We start from the raw sequence: 14796 nt of genomic DNA, 5'->3' as shown, positions 1-14796 counted from the left end.
CACATACAGAAGACCTTCATACCCATATGCAAGCCACCAGCCTATGCTGAGCTTTCTAATTCTTTGTTGATGTGGAAATCCTTTGATTCTTTAATCTTTCACTAACTGTTCAGCTCCCTTCTTTATATTATTGTTGGTTTGTTTGTGTTTTTTTTTAATTCCTCTTTGCATCATGTAAAGAGAATTGATATTTCCTCAAACGAATTGTAACTTCTGAAACATGTCTTCTAATATATATGCTGATATATATTTTTGAGGGAAAAGTCAATTACTTTCATCTCAGTTTTGCCCTTTGGATGAAAGATAGGTTGGACACTAGGAGATATTTCTCAGAAAAGGTGGTGAGGCTGTGGCACAGGCTGCCCAGGGAGATGGTGCAGTCACTGTCCCTGGAGACATTCAAGAACTGTGGAATTGTGGGCACTGAGGGACACGGTTAGTGGGCATGGTGAGAATGGGCTGATGGTTGGACTGGATGATTTTCTTGTTTTTTCCAACCTTAATGATTCTATGATTGGTTCAAGCGTACTCCTATGACAAGTGGATATTTTAAAAATAAAGAAAAAATAAATTTTGTCATTAGAAGGAAAACACTGTAGCAGCCATTGCTCACCTGAAATGCTTTGTTGGTGAAACATGTTATTCCTGGTTTTGGATATGCCAATGCATCCAAAGCTATTATACTCAATGTCTATGAGATGGCATTTTGAAGAGTTGTTGTCACAAAAGATAAAACAAGAGGGATTTGTGGGCCAGCTTTGAAGATTAAAAAAACAAACAAACAAACAAAAACAACAACAACAACAACAAACTAAATGAAAGACACATATATATACACACACACGTATACATGTTATATATAGACAGCAAAGACAAATAAGTAAATCTAACGAAAAAACAACTGCTCAAGAAAATAAATTGGAAGTTACTACTGAAATACTGTTGCACTGTGAAGGTCTCTTCACACCTATTTTCTCTCTCTGTCAATTAGCATGCACAATAAATACTGTCCATCTTGCAGTACACAAAGGCTTTACTGTCTTTTTCACTGCTTTTTTTTTTTCTTTACTATTGATGCTCAGAATTTTCCACAGAGCAAAGTATAAGGCTATGGAGTTTGAATTAGGAGGGGATCTGGAAAAACAAAAAATGAATGAAAAGCAAAAATATATGGTTGAGTAAACAGCCTAGCCCCCTTCTGTATCTTTGTATTAAACAGCACAATATCATTTCAAAAACTAGAAAAGATCAAAAAAAACAAAATCATGAAAATTAATAAGTTCAAAGAAAAAAATAAACTTTAATGAAAGTGTTCATATCAAAGGCCTTTTCTTTAAAATAAGACAATCTTAATTTTCAGTGGATTCCAAAAAAAGAAACTTTCCAAGAAGGATTATCATTGTTTAAAAATTTAAAAAACATATATTAAAAGTAAAATCTATTTAGGAGACAGCTGAATTAACAGCGTACATAACAGAACCCAGGGGGAAAGGTAGAGTTAAAAAATTAGCTTTCCGTTGATCCAAAAACAATGATAGGGATAGCAATAGTAACAAAGTCTGCTCTGTTTCTACGAGTAGCATCAAGCCCCTGGCTGGTTCTTATCCATCCAGACCTCCAACAAGGATCAACTTTCCTCCTTTAACTTCTAAAACGAATGAGTTCCTCATACATAAACCACAAAAGAGAGGATACTACAGAAAAATGAGGCAAGCAAAAAACACAAACTGAAAGAGTAGTACAAAAATAAGAAGTGTTTGAGTATCCAGAGGCTTCTGAAATGTGTTAAAAGCTCAGATAAAATATGACAATACAGATAAAATACCAAAAGAAAATGAAATGAAGTTTGCTAACCAAAGGAATAGTGATGGGAGTTGAAGATTTTTTTTTTTTTTTTTTTTTTTTTTTTTTGACAGGAAGCAGTTTAAAGACTGAAAAGCAGAAAGCAGTGAAGCAGTGGCCATTTGATGAGTGGAGAAAAAGGAGGAAAGAAGTTCTTAAATGTTCAACTCTGGGACTGAAAAACAATATGTACCAAAAGAAAGGGTTCTGAAAACGAAAGAGATGTTGCAACTGTATAAAACATTGGTATACTCACATCCTGAGTACTGTGCAGAGTTATTATCACCACACTTCCAGGAGGACATTGAGGATACTGGGAAGATACAGAGAAGAAAATTGTAGCAAGGATGGAGCTGTCTTATCTGGAAAGATTAGAAATATCTCTGTTCTTCCGTTGGAAGAGAAGATTATGAAGATACATCTGAAATCTGAAAAATCATGAAGTCTGTAGATAATCTGGATGCAGAACTGTTGGTTTGGCAAATTTCACTGCTTTAGTCTTTGGAACTCTGAGTAAAGTTGATAGGAGGTCACACTAAGATCACTGATAGGATGTAGCTCCTCATGTAGCCAGTAGGAAAGTTTCCTCCACAAGAGCTGGAGTTTTTCTTATTACATTCAAAAGAAGAATAGATAGAGATGCGAAATTTATAAGCAGACATTAGGATGTTATTCACTGTAGCCATGTCGACTAGGGGTATACAGAGGAGCAGAAAGTATACTGTGGAATCTGGGCCAATGTTTTCTTCTTTAACGGCTTTCCTTTCTGCCACTGTCAGAGTCAGAAGTCTGGCTTCTGTAGACCACTACGGTAAACCAGCAAAGCATCTCAAATTTTCTTAAGAGATTAATTAATGTGACTCAAGCCCTGCCATGAGGGCATCTCTATAGCAATGCTTAATTTATTCTCCTCTTCCTTTCTCCTGGAGTAATCCATCAGTCTGGTCTACAGCTTCAGTACTGCTGAGATGTCAAATCAGTGGCCTAACCCCAGATATATGCTATATCAGAGAGGTATACTCTTCATCATTTCCCAGTTTTTGTACCCCATCTGATATTCTGAATAAACAGGATATTGCTGGGAAAAAGGAAAAGAGAGGAGAGGAGAGGAGAGGAGAGGAGAGGAGAGGAGAGGAGAGGAGAGGAGAGGAGAGGAGAGGAGAGGAGAGGAGAGGAGAGGAGAGGAGAGGAGAGGAGAGGAGAGGAGAGGAGAGGAGAGGAGAGGAGAGGAGAGGAGAGGAGAGGAGAGGAGAGGAGAGGAGAGGAGAGGAGAGTAAAAGAAAGAAAAAGAAAAAAGAAAAAAAAAGAAATAAAATAAAATAAAATAAAGAAAAGAAAAGAAAAGAAAAGAAAAGAAAAGAAAAGAAAAGAAAAGAAAAGAAAAGAAAAGAAAAGAAAAGAAAAGAAAAGAAAAGAAAAGAAAAGAAAAGAAAAGAAAAGAAAAGAAAATCATTGCCCTTTTTTGTTGTTGGTTTGTTTTGTTTTGTGTTCTACCTATAGACTGCTCATGGGACTGATCCAGTGATAAATTTTTCCTGTTTTTAGAGAAAATTTTTTCTTGATCCTTGGCATAACTGTAATGCGGATGAAAATAACAGGGTATCATCAGGGACATACAGAATTCTTGCCACTCATATATATATATATATATATTTCCATTCTCTGCAATGCCTATTGATGCTCACCTTCAATTTTCACAGGACCCAGAGTTCACAATCACTTTGGCTTTATTAAATATGCATGCAACTCAGGATAGAAAAAATATCAGATTTTCGATGTGCAAGGCATGCTGATATTTATGACATTCTTGGTCTCAGTGTGGGAATAATTAAAAAAAAAAGAGGCCCCAATATTAGTCCCAGACAGTAAGTACCCAGTTATGGACACAAGTACACCTTTATCAGAGTGGAAATTTAAAAGCTCTGGTTTGAAAAATAAAAAGAGAAATGTAGATAGAAGAATTTACTCACTTTGCAATATAGTTTTGTAGAATCCTTGCATGAATGAATGTATGAAGGATTGGCAGGGCACACTATTGCGAGTTAGCCAATTTCAACAACAGTATCAATTTGAACTATGGAGAGACACTGAATTTCTCTTGGTCTGCAGTAGAAGATTGTCTTTATGCACAGTTTGCTTAATTCTTAGTAATTCTGGTTTCCCCCCTGATTTACATACCTAGCCTGTAGAAGCAAGATGCAACGTGACAACTCAGATACTCCAATTTAGCAAGATTCATTTTGCTAAATCATCCCCATGCATCTGAACCACTGTATATCTGTGTCTAGCAACATCTGGCAAACAAGCACTGATGTATTATAATGTTTGTCATGCCAGATGGCAATGTGTCTTCAATGTCACCTGCAGGATGAAATAAAACCTTTGTTATGGCTATTTCTCACCCACCCACCCACTTTCCTCTTCCCTTCCTTCCCAGTAATCACAACAGAGCTCAAATCTGTGCCTGCAGAGCACAGGTAGTTATATTTTAAAATAAATGTGGGAAACTGCAACAGGTTACTGCACAACCCTAAGTGCTAGAAAGGAAAAAAAGCATTTAATTACTATAAATTTTATGATGGTTCAGTGATATGCCATTTTCAGTGCAAACACCACAATTTCTGCGGAGTTAAAAATGACTAGCAAATTATCATTCTAGACAATGCCAATTGTGTACTGCAAAGGACAGAAATATCCAAGGTCACGTGTATTGGAATGCATGTACATGAAGTCAAAAGGAAGCATTTTCAGCTGCCTTCAATGGAATACTAAGTACTTTCTTCTTCCACTTGGGATTCCCCATATGTTTCCTCCTTGAACAAGGGCAGTTTGAAGTCATTTTAATCTTCTGTTAATGGGGTTTACCTATCAGTCTGTTTTCTGAGAGAGCTTCTTGTGATGGATTTAACCTGGGGCTGCAGAGAGTGCAGGGCAGAAACTTAAAAATGAACACTTCTTTTGGCTTTTCTTCAGAGAGGTTTTTCTGCTCATTTCCTTTCATTGCCAAGTGAATATTTGATTATATCTTATCAACAAGATCTTGGTTACCTTCAAGCACAGTGTGATTTATTGTGTACATTTTAGACCAGTTGGGATTAAAGCTCTTATGGATCAAACATATGTTTTAAGCCTAAAAGATATTTATTTTCAAAAGACTGTATCAGAAACTATCACACCCTGTAGGTCTCACAGCTTTTCATATTTTAAGTGTTCACGGTCCAGAAAAATTAATACATTATGTTACCCTGGGAAGTTCTCTGTTAGCAAGAAAATTAATGTATCTGCTTCTTATCTAAGGGCTCTGCATCTACACACACACATACAGAATGGAACAGATGAAGAGGAAGATCAGCAAAGCAGTTGTATTCGAATACATTTCCCAAGGCCTGAAATAGAGGAGCAAAATTGGTGAAGCACTCATGCTTCCTTTGGCATTTTTATTCAAGACCTGCAATCTTCAGTCTACATGACACAGGACCAAAGAATTACTTGGTTGTGTATTTTGATCCCCTAATTATTGTCTAATTTCACTTACATTCTCACAAAATGAGTGCTAAAATGAAAATTAAGGAGTAATTAGGGAAGGCAAAGGCACAGTTGTGCAGTTCTTGATAGCTAGTGAAGCTACTTATTGTGGTGGCAAATTAAGTGTGACAGCCAAGCAAATGAACCCTTCTTCTCATCATCTGGAGAAGGCCTTATGGTATCAACCTGCGCATTTGGAAATCAGTGCTATTAACTATATCAACATGCTTTGCTAAAGGAAAACTGGAGTGGCTGTGAAGAGATTTGTTCCCTGCTTGTTCCTTGAACCAAACTATCAAAGTCCACGCTGAAGAATTTAAACAAAATTGGGCCAAATTTTGGAGGAGTTTTGCACCTAACTTTAAAAATAAAAGGAGGTCAGTAAGAAATCTGAAATTGAAGTTCCTGATATACGATGTCTGTCTTTACCTGTGCATTGTCCAGCTTTGATCCTCTGAGCTTGACTTTCTGGCTTGCTTCCTAAATTAAATCTAGTTCCAGATGATGAAAGTGGTGAGATAATTCTGGTTATTCCAGTACTCCACAGCTTAGAAATATGACCAACCTGACCTTATTAGAAATCTGTTTATTATAAATATATATTGCTTTATTTTAGCATGAATAATATGCTTCAGTTAAATACTTTATAATTTAAACTAAAAATACTATGAGTCAAAGTGCAAGACTTCTCATATTTTAATTGTGTCCATCTGCACCTATTTTATTGCAGTAGTTCCCAGAAGACAAAGTAGAAGACAGTAATCTTGTACAAATATAGAGCATAAATTTGGTTCCCACTTCAAATTTTGAGAGCTGTGGATGCTCTTATTAAGATTATATTTCCAAAGCACAGAGAGAAAGAAGATATTTTCCCCCAAATGCTTCTTACAAAAGGAAAGCTGTGGGATCTGTTCAGCTGCTCTGCGAAGTTGCTGAAGGTCAGATTAATCTCCTCTAATCATAGCAGTTCACAAAGTGAGCACAGCAACCTCATGATGTTTCAAGCTTGGATGAATGGGCTCAGATGAGTAGTGGGTTGAGATTAGCTACTGGTAGAAGTATCTTTCTCTGAGCAATCACAGATATCATATGGTTAGGTTAGATGCCTCACTTTCCATCACTGACTATTTGGGAAGAGTTGTTCTTCCCATCATGGCATTTGTGAGGTCACAAGTAGAAACTGCTCTCCTCCCACAAGCAAGGGGGATATGTACACATTCAGATATACAAAATCTGACTCCAGACCTCCTCTTCTGAGACTGCTGGGCTGCAGGCAGCACTGAACTCTCTTCAAGAGTAATTAAGTTGTGGGCTGCACCCAATATGCATTACTGAAAGCCTCTAGGATGCAATGATGTAAGCTACTCTGTACCTCCAACCAGTAGGTCTCTTTGGGATCATTCTTTGCCTTATGCAACATGTCAAAGCTCACAGAAAGCAATTTTTCCTTCAGTGCCTCCTTTTCAGCTGGGAAGCAATTGAAGAGAAGCACTTGTCCCTTGAGTTCTCAAGTGTGTACTTTGTGTATGACTAAAGAAAGGGCACTCCAATAGCTCTTCTGGGAAAGCACACCATATTTCACTTCACCTCATGCACTTTCAAGGGGCTTTGCAGAAATGGCTTGTTCTGGGACATCTGTGAAATATAATTAGGAAGAAAAATAAAGAAGCTTTCTTCCCTTTCAGATTGAGAAAATCCACATTCAGAAAAATAAGACTTTTTTTTACTGCCCTAAGTGCTCTCTCTGCTGAGAGGTCACCTTTGAGATAGAAGTGTTTTAATTTCTGAAGTTATAAAGTAAGTAATTATGATATTCAGAGAGACAGTACTGGTTTTGTACTATTATTTTTTGCGCAAGGAATGGGTCAGTGTATTCAGATTTCAGTAGATGTATTCCTCTAAGAGACCATAGGGCATGGACTGGAATCTTCAGGAAGAGCTGTAGCCTCAGCTGAACATCAAAGTGGTGGGGCTGCTGTTTAGTGCAATGGGCAGTAGTGGGTATTAAGGCTAGAAGGGAATGTTCTTCATTTTCTCGTGTAGAATGAAATGGTGGTGAGTGACATAATGTGAAACTTCAGCTTTTTAGGCAGGAAGGCAGGAAGGCAAAGATGGGAAGGAGGGAAGGAGGGAAGGAGGGAAGGAGGGAAGGAGGGAAGGAGGGAAGGAGGGAAGGAAGGAAGGAAGGAAGGAAGGAAGGAAGGAAGGAAGGAAGGAAGGAAGGAAGGAAGGAAGGAAGGAAGGAAGGAAGGAAGGAAGGAAGGAAGGAAGGAAGGAAGGAAGGAAGGAAGGAAGGAAGGAAGGAAGGAAGGAAGGAAGGAAGGAAGGAAGGAAGGAAGGAAGGAAGGAAGGAAGGAAGGAAGGAAGGAAGGAAGGAAGGAAGGAAGGAAGGAAGGAAGGAAGGGAGGGAGGGAGGGAGGGAGGGAGGGAGGGAGGGAGGGAGGGAGGGAGGGAGGGAGGGAGGGAGGGAGGGAGGGAGGGAGGAAGGGAGGAAGGAAGGGAGGAAGGAAGGGAGGAAGGAAGGGAGGAAGGAAGGAAGGGAGGAAGGAAGGGAGGGAGGAAGGAAGGGAGGAAGGAAGGGAGGAAGGAAGGGAGGAAGGGAGGAAGGGAGGAAGGGAGGGAGGGAGGGAGGGAGGGAGGGAGGGAGGGAGGGAGGGAGGGAGGGAGGGAGGGAGGGAGAAGGGAAAAGTGAGTGTCTATTCACAGAATATCACATTAATCACTACAGAAGGATCTGTCAGTTTTTTGCACCTCCCAGTGTTTGAAATAAGTGGGTAGGTTTTTGTTATAGTAAAGATACTAAAGCAAAATGAGAAATGTAACAATATGGGAAAAGTGATGGAACAGCTTGGGAAGGCAGGAAGAGGTACCTTCTGTGTTCATGATGTTCATAAGTCTATGTTTGCATTTGGATGACTGCATCACACACTCAAACATAAGGAATGGGAAGGGCATGAACCCAGGAGCTGTTAATGAAAATCTCTCCTTTCTGACTAGAGAGTAACTCAGAAGTACCAGACAGTATTTGCCAAGCAGAATAAAGCAACATATGCTAGTTAAACCTCTGGATATTCAGCCCTCAAGCACTTAAGTGTGGTGTTTCACTTGCCAGATCTGCTGTTTGGATGATGGGAAAATTAGGAGTGGTTTCCTTTGGGCTAAGTATGCACACAGCTCCATGGGAGCCAGGCTGTTTGCCCAGGGAGCCTCTGCCCAGCTAATAGAGATTCCCACTTGTGTAATTTCTGATCAACCATCAACCAGGTGCCTTTTGTGGCATAAAATCATACACAAGTTAAAATTATTTTGAAGAGTTTCTACTGGAAAAGATTGGATTCTTTGAAAAAAAAAATAAAAAATGAAAGCGACTCAAAATAATAAAAAAAGAGATTTCACTGCAGCCATACTTTCATCTCTAATTAATTAGATATAGAGCAGGTCCAGATATACAACTGTTTACTCAGTACTGTTTCCGTAGTGTTTGATACAGCTGTTCTATATGAGAATTCACTTAATATAGCTTGATGCCAAACCAGTAAATATAAGAAGGATTTATTTTTTTTCAACTGGCAATAACAGAGCTTAGGAAGGTTTTAGAGAAAATGATGATTGGGAAGTGCAAAGACAGATTAATATTTACAGATAAATTTATTTTTCTTGTTCTAGATGGATTATTTGGGTAGTGCTGGAAGAAATTATGTCTTTCCATGGTACTATTACTGTTGTTTTCTTTAGTTGTTGTTGTTGTTGTTTGTTTGTTTTGGTTGTTTTGGTTTGGTTTGGTTTGGATTCTTGAACCACTGCACAGAAAAAGAATTGCAGTTAACAGTGCTTAAAACTCTCAATTACTTTTTCTCTGTCTATGTGTATGTAAACACACATCCATGGGGGGAAAATTACGAGCTCTTTGGCTGTTGCCAGGCCTTATTTTGTATTTGTGCAGATTGCAACACAGCAGGTGGGTGGCAGTGGCTGTAGGACCCATTAGGACCATCCTGGTTGATCTCCCATGCAAGGCTGGCACCAGCCAAGAAACCCTAAGGAGATAAAAACAATACCAAGTTGCTGCAGGAGGGCACAATACCACTGCTCAAGTTATGATTCTTTGTGTTTATAGCGAGTTAAGTCTGTCTCCTACTAGACTTTACTCTTATACAAAGGAGCTTTTTTGCCTTGAATTTCTCTGAGAAACCTAGAGTTTTCTTTCATAAATCTCAGTTTTTTTAATACTTCCTATGATTTCTCTGTAGTTTTTTGGTGTTATCTTTTCTCGTAATAGGCTGGTGTACTCCAATTAAAATCTCAGCAATTCTAGCAAGATCAAAATAATTATTTTGTGCCTCATATGCATATAGACATCTTCCTTTTTCCTCTTGTCACCAGCATGAAATGCAGCATCTCATGTCTATTGTAACTTTCCTTCCAGCTCAAATCAAAATGTAATTACGTATACATTTGTTAAGTAATTTAAACCCCATGATATTGAAACCTCTGGAATTGCTGAAATTGAGAAGCTGTGACCCAAGTCTGTTTAAATAGCACTGCTATAGCTCCATGCTGCAGATACAGCTCAGTGCAGCCTAAGGGAAATCCTGGAGAGAAGAGCATGAGGCAGCAGAAGAGAGTTTTCATTGACCTCAAAGAGTGGGACAGACAGGACAATCTCATTCATGTCCTATCCCTTGTCAGCTGGGTAAAGAGACAGACATCCTTCTGCCTTCAACCTCCTTTCAGGTAGCTGTAGAAAATGATTAGGTCCCCCCTCTTCCTCCTTCTCTCCGGACAAACAGCTTCATTTCCCTCAGTCACTCTCATAACTCTTGTTTTCTAGGATCTTCACCATCTTTGTTACTCTCCTCTGAACACATTTCACAAACTTCAGATCCTTCTTATAGTAAGGTGCCCACAGGGCGTGAGCTGTGGTCTCACCAGAGCTGCATACAAGAGAAAAATTCCTTTCCTAGCCCTGCTGGCTTCATTAGTGTCCATTGTAATTAAAATATAGTTCCTTAAAGCAAGGAATGTTACAAAAACTATCTAGAACAACACAAGTTGGTAATACTCACAGTTTTGTTACCAGCATTAGAAAGAGTAGTTCCCGGATCTTATAGATTATAGTCAGACTAAGAAACACCATGTTTACACTGTAAACATTCTTATTATATCATTACAGTTATATCAAGCAAATCAAGGGGCATGGGTCCAGTTTCACCTCCTCTTACTGACGTTCTGCCAGCATTACTGATAGCGCTACTGCACAAGAAAGGAAAGTATCAAAAATATTCATTTCAAGCTCCACTGCAAGCAGAGTAAAATGATCAGTATTCACCTATAAGTAAAAGGAAAAACAAAACTTGCTTTGGAAATAATCTTCTAAAGACTTAAATATAACACATAGTGTGAATAATTGGAGAAAAGTAGTAAGTGTACAATTAAAGTGTGCATTATAGATAATCAAAATTTATACTTAGTGTGTTTCCATTCTTGTTTTATTCTGGTTTGTTTGCTTTTATCTTCCACAAATTTTATCTCTATTAAAATGAGACTTTTATGTGTTTTTGTTTTATCTGTAGTAAGTTTTGTTTTTCAGCTTTTTTTTTCTATTGAAATACAGCTCCCTAACTTTGTCAAAGATATATTTTAAAATGAACTGAATGATTGAGCCTTTTACATCTATTCATCCTCACTTTCAGATTGCATACTATGAAAGCTAATCATATGGCACCTAAAAATTTGCCAGTACTTGGATGAAAAGCCATCTGCACTGGAAAATAAGCACAGACTCCATGCAGATAAAAGGAAAAGGACTTCAAATCATACATTTACTTGAGGAAAATATTTTCTGATAAGTTTCCAATTCTTACTCTTCCTTCCTTCCCTCCTGTCTTTCAACAAATACAAATGATATTGCAGTTTCCATGTTATTACCCATCCTAAATGCAGGAACTCATTCACAAAGAATGCCTTAATGTGTCAGCCTGCATTTGGAGCATAAGAATTTGAAGCAAATAATTATAATAATCTTCAATAGCCACGTCTTATTCCATGATTTTTTTTTCAGTTGTCTAACTCTATGACCTGTAAATATTTGTTTCTCCTCAATTCAAATATACCATTCAGTCACTAATGACAATGCTATTCTGGTTCTCAGCAGGAGAGAAATACTTAACTGGGAATGCCCGAAAGACATACTGGAAATCAAGAGAGCTGTAAAGTAATCTTTTTGTAGGAGCAGGGACATATAAACAGGTTCCTGTGCATAATCTTGACTGTGAACTTCTTAAGTAGAGTATAAGTAGAGTATAAGTAGAGTATAAGTAGAGTATAAGTAGAGAACATCTGTGATGTTCTTACAAACTTGCATTTATCTGACTTTGTATACATGCTTCTCTAAGCATCAACATAAAAAGAGTCGAGACCTCTCATTTCTTACAACAGAAACATTTATCTCAAAGAAAGAGCAAGGCTCTGTGGTTGCAAACTGCTCAATATGCAGCAAGTTCACATCCCACAGCCCAGACTTTGCTCTTAATCTCTCTCCTCAATTGCCACTCCTCATTCCTACCGCAGGAGAAATTAACAGCCCAGAGGCAAAAAGCACAGTCCAGTTAGACTGCACATCAAGCAGGGAAATAGCAATGAAAAGCCTCATCCCTTACAGAAATTGTGCTGAACAAGGGGTTGGCCAGATTTGGTGGGAAAATGAGACAACATGTGCAAAGATGAGATAGAAAAGGAAAGTAATGGGGGGAACAATCCTGTTTCGTGTGTTGAACTGTAGCCTCCACGCACCATCCTGCACTGCTCCAGTCATCCTCCAGGCATCTAGCACTGAATCTGTACCTGATGGTACACTCTCTGAACATACTCATGTGGTTATGTTTCCTCTGTATAATCTTTGTTTTCAGGGCTGGGATTTTTCCTGACACAACCACTGGTCATATCATGAACCTGTATCCTCCATGGTAGAAAAGATAACCAGAGACAGTGAACTTGGGCAGGGAGTGCAAAATGTTTGCTTCTTACGAATGAATGAAGTGAAAGCTTTGTTCAGCAATGGGAAACAGCTACCAGAAGTGTCAGACTGTAATTTTATTTCAATATTATTAATTTGGGAGAGCTTAAAGTGCCATGAGCAAGCAAAGTGATCTGGGGATCAAGAAGTCCAGTGGCATCCTGGGCAGCCTTAGGAAGAGCATTGCTAGCAGAGCAGGGGAGGTTATCCTGCCCCTCTACTCTGCCTTGGTGAGGCCTCACCTGGAGTTCTGTGTCCAGTGCTGGGCTGCCCAGTGTGAGAGAGACATGGACTTACTGGAGAGAGTCCAGTGAAGGACTACTAAAATGATAAAGGAATTGAAGCATCTTTCATGTGAGGAAAGGCTGAGGGATTTGGGCCCGTTCAGCCTGGAAAGGAAAAGGCTCAAGGGATATGATGAATGTACATTGGAACAAGATGTGTCTTGAGGATAGGGCCAGAACCTTCTCATTGGCACCCAATTTTGAATGACAATGGGCACAACCTGAAACACAGGAAGTTCCACCTGAACATGAGGAAAAACTTCTTTATTGTGAGAGAGACTGAGCACAGACTGTCCAGAGAGACTATGGATATCTTCTTTGGAGATATTCAAAAGGCATCTGGACACAGTCCTGGGAGACATGCTCCAGTGAACCCTGTTTGAAAAAGACTGAACAAGATGGTCTCAAAAGGCCCCATTAAATTTCATTCATTCTTTGGTTCTGTTCTTCTTAAACATACTTTCCACTAATTGAAATTTACTATAAGTCCTGCCTTTTTTTTTTTTTTTTTTTCCTTTCTTTTTAAACTTGAGGCAGAGATCTCAAAATGCTCACTAAAGATAGTTCTACATTATTTGCCTGAAGTGGCAGGCTGTTTTTCATCAATTCCTGGGGTTCTCCTTGGCGCCTCTCAGCCGACGCTGCCAGAAGCCCTGTCCAGGATTGAAGCCCCATCTGTTTTAACCCTGTTTACAGCAAATGAACAACAATGCCAACTCCAAATGCTTTTAAGTTCAAGGTAGGTCCTGGCCACTGGCATTAAGCCACAGACTGTGCAAGTTCACTATTGATTACAAGAGGAGCTCAGTGCAGAGACAGCAGTTTTCTCCTCCACAACTGCAAAAACCAGAACCAACTCAAACATGAATTGATAGTGAAACAGACCAGAATGAAAAGGAAGAAAATTTAGGGAAACTGTTAGTTTGTGTAAACAAGATGTGCACAGAAACAAAGTCCTGGGGAACTGAGCATCACTGAGTATTAGAGCATTGGCAGCGTGTTGAAATTCTGCCCACAGGGTGACTCTCATGTTCAGCCCCCATTCCACTATTTCACCATAAGCTAGCCCATGGTTAATTGACACAGCCACACTGTTCTGTAGTCATGTTACCACATCCAGAAACACAAGCAGTGAAGTATGTTCAGGCTACTCACCAAACAGAAATGCAGCCAGCCATATTATTGCTTCCAATGATGGTGCTAGTACTACCCAATAATATGGCCAAACTCTATGATACCTCTGTGCTGGGCCTGAAGAAGCTTTTTTTTTTTTTTTTTTTTTTTTTTTCCCTCATTTGTTTTTAGGTATTTATTCAGCATCAGTGGTTAAAGGAAGGGCAACTGATGTCATCTACCTGGACTTGTACAAAGCATTTGACACTGTCTCACATGACATCCTGGGTTGCATCAAGTGAAACGTGACCAGCAAGTTGGGGGAGGTGTTGCTGCCCCTTTACTCCGCCTTCCCTGGAGTACTGTATCCTTTTCTGGAGTCCCCAACATAAGAAGGACATGGAGTTGTTTGAGCAGGTCCAGAGAATGGCCATGAAGATGATCAGAGGGATGGAACGTATCCCCTCAGTGAGTACAGTGAGTACTGGAGAAGTCTGAGAGGAGACTTTATAGAGGCCATCCAGTACCTGGAAGGGGGCTACAGGAAAGCTGGGGAGGGACTTTTTATAAGGGCATGTAGTGACAGACCAAGGGGAAATGGCTTTAAACTGGAAGAGGGTAGACTTAGACTAGATTTCAGGAAGAAATTCTTTACTGTGAGGATGGTGAGACTCTGGGACAGGTTGCCCAGTGAGGTTGTGGAAGCCCTCTCCCAGGAAGCATTCAAGGCCAGGCTGGATGGGGGCTGTGGGCAACCTGGTCTAGAGGGAGGTGTCCCTGCCTATAGCAGCAGGTTGGAAATACATGATCTTAAAGGTCCCTTCCAATCCAAACATTCTACGGTTCTATGATTCCCTTACAACTCAGCTGAGTTTGCAACTGACAGCAGAATTTTTCCCACTGGATACAAATCAACTAGCATTTTCATTTCCAAACTTGTTTTCCAGATCAAGACCAAACATATCCTTCAGCTAGCGTCTCTCTCTCTTTCTTCATTTCCCTCATTTCCTTGAGTGA

This window comes from Coturnix japonica, chromosome 1, assembly GCF_054131305.1.
Source record: "Coturnix japonica strain WE chromosome 1, WE-NBRP24, whole genome shotgun sequence".
NCBI lineage: Eukaryota > Metazoa > Chordata > Aves > Galliformes > Phasianidae > Coturnix > Coturnix japonica.
The sequence above is the reverse complement of the archived record's forward strand: the minus strand, read 5'-3'. Positions refer to the sequence as shown.